This window comes from Siniperca chuatsi, linkage group LG8 (assembly GCF_020085105.1).
Source record: "Siniperca chuatsi isolate FFG_IHB_CAS linkage group LG8, ASM2008510v1, whole genome shotgun sequence".
Taxonomy (NCBI): Eukaryota; Metazoa; Chordata; class Actinopteri; order Centrarchiformes; family Sinipercidae; genus Siniperca; species Siniperca chuatsi.
In genome coordinates, this window is record NC_058049.1 from 18419055 (window position 1) to 18426550 (window position 7496).

The following is a 7496-nucleotide window of genomic DNA, read 5'->3' on the forward strand; positions in this document are numbered from 1 at the left end:
GATGCATGCGAATTTAGGTAATGGTGTAACATTTCAGCGCCTGCTTTCCTTGGCCACCCCATGTAAAGATAGTGTTAATTAATTTGTTTGATTTGCTTTCAAGCACTAACGAATGGAACCCTCCAGGTTCTGCAGGTTTTGAGAAGCCACTAGTATGCAAGGAACACAGTCTAAAACCAACATTTGTTGTACAAATTGCTTGCATATGTTCTTGGGAGAGGGAAAAAGATCCTTGTCATGACACACCAACAGAGATGTCCCACTATGTTTTTTTTTTACTCGATGGGAAAACCTTGGTAGGAATATTTTAAGTTTGTCTCCAACATTTTGGTTTAGCAGTTAATTATCCGTACTCCAAACTTGTGGTTTTGCTGTTTTCATCAGAGGGCTGACACACTAAATGCTGTATTTCATGATGTGAGCTTCCTACTTATCCAGAATATAAATTGGGTTTTTGAACTTTTTACTCGCTGATTCTTCTGGTCATCGTCACAGCCACCGATTCATCAATGAATGGACATCTTTAGGATTGTACAGGCAGTGATGCTGGATAACGAGTCTAATTAACTGCAGTCTTACATTAGTCTGCTCCTGCTTCATCAATGACTAGCTGAAAGGAGCCCTCACTATCTGAACAATATTCCACCTGTCCATCCACGCTGATGACTGAGGTGCGGTGTAATAACATCAATAACAGCTCGACTTGTGTTTCTCAGCTCTGCAGGGTTAGAGAGTGTATATGCGTGATCATGATCCTGTCTGATGAGGGAACAGGCCCTCAGAGCGAGACTATTATTCTTACAACAACACAGAGCAGGAATCTACCCTCAAACAGATGTTAGAAGCCCTTTGTAGAGCCTTTGGCACGGAGCCCAACCCTACCTTTCTGCACAGCTATTTACATGGCAATCCAGCTGCTCAGTCTCTCTTTTTCGTTCACCCCTCCCTTGCTTTTGCCCTCTCACTCTGCTTGTGTCTATACATTTACATCCCCCCTCTTTCCCTTCCTCCCTCCTTTTTCTCCCCTCACTGTTTGAAATCAAATACGCGCTCTCATATAAACTTTGATCAATCAAACACACTAATTTGTTAAGCCGAGGAGACAGTGACATACTGATGCAGGTTCAGTTACACAGAGATGAAAAAGGCCAGGCATCCCGTATCTCAGAATATCTCGGTGCTGACGCAAACCTTTACCCCACACTTTATATTTAGTCATTCCCTTTCACAGAAAAGCCAAATATATCCCAAAAATTTCTACCTGCTACGCTGACTTATTGTCCCCTCTAGTCCAAGCAGATGTGGGAGGGAAGGATTTATAATGATAACCGTTCCTGGAATCAGAGTTTATATTTGCTTTCTCACTAATCATGTGTGGTGATATAAAATGCTTTGCACTTCTATTTTAGCCAGCATAGCCTTTGATATGTGGATACCTAGAGTAAAGTCATTAGTTAAAGTCATTTATTTAATTTTATTTAACTCATCTATCAGAGTGCTTAAGGGACTGTACAAAAATTATTGGAGTAGGGGCCGAATCTTATGTTTCTCTTTGTAAAAAGAAAGACCCTCCCAGCATTTTTCTTTGGACCCTCTTGATATCACCTTAATATCTAAAAATAATGTAACAGCATAAAAATGGTACAGGTTTTTTCACCATTAATAACTAAAAGTGGATTACCACTACCAAGATAACCCAATTAAACCTTAATATGTTAATGGAACAATAATTTTCACACAGCCACCAATTGTCACCAAATTATGACAGGATCTTTGTCAAATAAAATAAATTTCATAAAGGAGAATAAAATAAAACTCTGGGTTGAGAAAAAGGTTAAGGAAACATTTTTTGACTACCCTCCCTTCAGCACACCTCCTTTCCCCTAATAATTTTTGTACAGTCCCTAAGAAGAAGAAGCCAAATATTGGTTGCTAGAAACAGTGAAAGAAGTGTGTTTAGACTATATTTATCCACTTATTTAGGACAAACTCCTAAAGCCCTTGTGTGGTTCTGACACTTAAGCGTACTGTTGTCATTTTCATAATCCTTAAGGTTTATTAAAAGTCACAATCACTTAAATGATGCAAAACAGCACAGAGTTTTCTAGCTCAGAGGATGGATCTGGTCCTCATTAGCAGGCAGCTCAGTGGCAGCATTATCATAAGATGATAATTAGACAAGCAACCTTCATGCAAATCACAGGAAATGAAATCAAAGTCCGCTGGGACCCTGAAGCTGGCCGGCTCGTCAGTAGAGGGTGCTGATGTTTTTCCCTTTCATAGCCCAGCCAACATCTCAGATTGCCTCAGAATCATGCAATGTCACGCTATGACAAATGGAGATACATTAGTTAATTAAAGTGGGGAGTTCAGAGTGGGGTGACGCAGGTTGTCCTTTTTTTGCTTTCATTCTTAAGCATTCCTCCGTGTCACGATGAAAAAGGCAGAGCTGAATCCAACTCGCTGACTCTCCTGGCGTGATTCGATGAGTTCTTTCTCAGTTTCTGTAATCAAGGCTGCTTCAGCTTCTGACGTAGTTTTGCTGTTATTCTCCCCTCTATTGTTGACTTAAGTGAACACTCAGATCTGGTATATTAGTGGAGGTAATTTACTGTCTAGAGTGATTTACAGTTTGGGGTGACTGTGCGGGCCTGTGCATGTGAATGCTTAAAGTTTGTTTACCAAATAGGATTAACAGAAGGCATGTCTTTCGCGTGCTCATTGACATTAAACAGTTCCTCTACCAGAGATGTTTTAATTGACTTAAAGTGATTTTTGGCAAATGAGGAAACGCCAAACTAACTAATGGGGGCAGCAGGTTCATTGTTGATGAGTTGTATTGGGAGGCTAAAATGGAAAAGAAAGCACAGAAACCCACTGTTTTCATCTGAAGTCTTCAACTTCTCCGTCTTTGATGTTACGGGGGCAAATAGTTGTTAGGTTGAGACAGTTTCTCCGCTGCCAGAAACAAGGCTGGAGGCTGAGACAGGTGCACTGCGTTCATCACATCCTGATGGAGGAGACAGAGGGCCAAGATGTTGTTCTCAACATACTGGAAGTGTTTGTTAACAGATGGAGACATGTGCTGGCAAATGTTACCTCACTTTGTCCAGAAAGAGGGGAGAGAAAAAGGATGGGGTGGAAAGCAACATTTCATTTCCAATGGCACGAAGGACATTGAGATAAGAGAGAAATTAATCAAGATTTAATTTTAATATTTGCATGTCCAAGCACTGCAATTAAAGATAATACATAGTAGTAAGAGTAACCCGAAAAACCTCTTTATGCACTTGTGTTTTAACTGTCAGTCTAGTCTGAGAAAATAGTAGAGGCTTTGTTTATTCCCAGGTTTTGACTATAATATTCAGCTGCAAATTGTGCAAAACCACAAGGAGGTTAAGGATTTTCCCTCAGGAAATCTTTTTTTATTCAAAGTCTGTCATACTATTCAAGCACGTCTTAGTCACATATGTCCCCCCCAGTCCACTCCTCTATCTGTGTTTGTATCACAGCTTTATTTCTCTTGTAAGGTCATGCAGCTACAGCTGGCATCAATATGGCAGAGCTTTTTTCTGTCTGAGTCCAGCGCTGGAAAGTTATATTCATAGGGCTAATCAGTTTAAAAGATAATGAAAACAGAGATTGTTTACAGAGATTAGGCCCTTGGAAATGGAGTAATCAGTGCTTTGAAAGGGCACTGACAGCGGTGGGCTGGATTACTGTCTGTAGAAACCGAGCAACGCCGCTCTAACTCTCCATCTCTAACAAGCTCTCAGAGCCCTGATGTCATCAGAGATAGAAGATAGAGTACCTTATCCTCCACTCCTCTCCATTTGCTCCTCTTTGCTGGAATTACTCAACGTTTAACAGATGGGGCACCTGTCAGCCACATGTGTTTGAGTAATGAACAAAGTGTAGGATGAAGTAAGCGTTTTGACAAAAATGTCCACAGAATAAATTAATCATGGACTTAATTTCTTCTCAACCCCATTTTTAAATATGCTGTATGATTTATGTGGCAATGGACTGATTTATTTCAGAGCAGAGATGCTGGATTACTGTAGGAAAGTCACCAATTCAAGGCTCAACTCAAGCTCTCAATATTTGTAACATCTCACACTTTCATAAGCATATGGATTATATACTTATTTTGACATAAACTGCATTAAGTAGAGGCCAGCTATTGTGTTTTTTCCCCTCTTGAGGGTAGGTTTTAATTTGTGTGGCTTACATAGTGTTGTTTGTTGGCCGAGCTATTCGATCCGGTTCCTATTTTATTGATTAGAGAGACACATGGGGCCCCACTTTAATTGGGGAGGGGTTCCCTCATAAGAGCTCACCCCAGAAAAGCCATGAAAGTAATGATCAGTATCTCAGATCTCATCCAGCAGGGGGGACATATGTTTAGGATTTGGATTTACACAGGGTTGCCCCCTTCACCAGCCAAACACAACTTGTATCCTTTTGCAAAACTGGGCGCACGGTGTGAGTACGTATGTAGCAACATGTCTTCTGACAGAAAAAAAGATCTGGGAGAAAGATAGATTCAGGGTTTGTGTCCAAGAAGACAGAGGGTGTGATGTGCCAGGACAAGCGGCTCGTTTTGGCTCAGGATTTGACTCAACATTTGGCTGTTCTCGAGCCTTTCCTCTTGTTATTGAGGGAAAGAAGAGGGGCGCACCAGAACTAAATTCCCACCTCCATCCTAATATTTTTTGCTCCAGTATATGTGAACATTTGCTACAAATATACAAATGTAAGAGATAATTTAGGAATAAGCAGAATACAGACCAAAACCAAGTGCACTTGGTGGCTTTGTTCGCCCTGTGACTGATCAGACTTTAGGGAAGGGATCCTTCTGGAGAGAAGAGGATGGGTGTGAATCTTTTGTCTCAGTCTGAGTCCACTTTTGGCGACGACGTGCTGTCAGTTGAGCAGCCCAGCGAGGCTAACCCCCGGCCCTTGCCTCTGACCAATGGCTCTGGCATCCTCGGCTCTGGCACTGCAACGTCCTGGGGGAATCTTTATTCTGATCAGAATACAGGGCAGAAACCTCCTATAAAGTCCCACAATAAAGTGAAACAGAGAAACCATGGTCTTCACTGGAGAGGCGAAAGGGACAGATCACCATAAAAATGTCATTTATCTTTGGGGATTCTACTTTTACTGATCACACTGTCTCTATTTTTCCTACGAGGTACCTTTCTGTACTTCAACAAAGAGCAAGGAATTTACTTTTTCTGTTGGTGCTGCTGCTGTCACATTTTAAGGCATCTTAAGACCGATGTAAAGGTTTGGGTTTGTAAAGCACTGCATGTATTCCAGTGATATCCGTTAGCATAATGCCGTCGTTTAGGAAATCTGGCCATTTGATTGTGGAGGAGACCCTGACAGTGTGCTTGACAAACAGTCGGCTGATCCATTTCCTCCCCAAAGGAGAATGACAGGGGGCTGCCTTTGCTGCGAGCGGCCCCACTGTGCGCCTACAAGAGCTGAGAGTTGGGTGGTCTGTCCATCAACAGCAGATTTGGGGTTAGGCCTGAGAAAAGCAGCTCACCCATATCAGTTTCAAAGAGTGAAACCCTAAGCTCTGGCCGCTCTCTGCCCGCTGCAGCCTTATATGCACAAAGACACCTGTTGTTCGAGTCTCATACAAAGGCTTAATCAGTCTAGGTGTTTGCAGCCAAACAAACATAAATGCCATCTTGTACTCAGTTTCACATGATTAAAAAACAATGTACATGTTTGTAGTTTTGGATTGGATAACAATGCCAAAGCACTGATTACACTCAGTTTTTAACATCAGGCCTCGGGCCTCGCAATATCGTGAAGCTGTTTGAACCAGATATGATTTTCCACTCACTGTCAGTCTGCAACATGAATAAGACAGAAATGCAGCGCTAAGCTGTAGGTCTCTTGTAGTAAGGTAATAAATTTTCTGAGCAGGAGGAAACTTCAGCACTGCAGGACACCAGGATGTACTCGCTGTCCTCAAACTCACACGAACTTTGTGCAGCTCCCACAGAAAAGGACTTCTTCCAAAACGTTTGCTGCTCCGTCCCTGTAGTCCGCGCTGAACAAGCGGAGGATGTGTCAAAATTAAGAATGATAACTTTAAAAAATGCACCCAGTGCAGGCATTTTGATTCATGCTGAAAAGACCTGTTTGACCCCATATTTGTCAATTTTTTTTCTTGTAACACACTGGATAAATTATTTCTGAGTCAGCAAGCGAAGCCAAGCTGAGATGATGTTTGCTTGTTGCTATTGCAAAGACACTATGGTGCTTGGTTCATGGCTACTTGTCCCTCTTACTTCTTACTTGTTATGAGAAATGACAAGCGCAGTAATTTCATTGATTATCTTTGGACAACACCGGTTGATTGTGTTTCTACTCTAGGGAGCAGCAACTAGGCGTCGCCAGCTCATGAAGGCCAACGATGAAATTCTTATTCAGGTCGAACAAATTGAACCCAAATTTGATAGTGTTTGGTTTAAAAATCAAACAGCATTAAATACGTAAAAAACAAAAACAAAACACGAGTTTGGGGCATCTTGTAAAGGTCTTGTTAAGCTTTGTAAATCTATAATTTGTTCAAACAGTAAAAAAAAAACGCTATTAAGTTTGCCTTAAGAGTGTCTTTCTTCTGCTTCCATTAGAGACATTTATCTCAGTTAACAGGCGGTTGTAATCCACAATTAAACTTTGTGCACTGATTTATAAAATTTATTTTCCATCCTTCTGGCTGGTGTAAGTTTCATATAGCACAACCGAGAAACAGCAGTGATGAGAATTAAATAGCAATATATGGAGAGATGAAGACAAAGAGACAAAATGTATGAGACTAAAGTTTAAAGACTATCAAAGGTAAAATATCTGAGAATTTAGCATTTTTAGGTTGTTTTTATTAGAGTTCGTTTACAGAAAGCCTAATCTCACTCCCGCTGGCTGTGTGTCTGATGCTGTTTAATCCAGCAGTTAAACAGTGGACAATTAAGAGAGACTGAAGATTGTTGAGGAAAGATGGGATTGGTTTCTACCTAAATCCTTCCAGTAGAGGGGAGGCAGGTATGAATAGCTGTGGTAATTTGATGAGGCGCTGCCTCTCTTTGGGATCACACACTGAGAGGAGGCCTTGTTTACGTGCCAAATGGATTTATGGAATCAAATAGAAGTTTTCATTTCCTTGTTTGAGTCGACATGCAGGGGATTAGATGGGGAAAAATGTGGGCAAAGATAAAAGTAGTTATCAGACACACTGTGGTCGAACAAAGGCTCTTTGGTTTACCTCTCGGTTGTTCTGATTTTCCATTTTGCTCCAAGAGGGTTAGGGTTTTTTTTTCCAACTGAAAGTTTAGTTTATTTATTTGCAGAGGTAACACAAAAAACATAATATATTAAAGGATTAGAAAAATTATTGAGCTGTTGAGATAAAAAAAACCCAAATCTCACATCAAAAAGAAATAAATCAAATTAAGTTAATCACATACACTTGA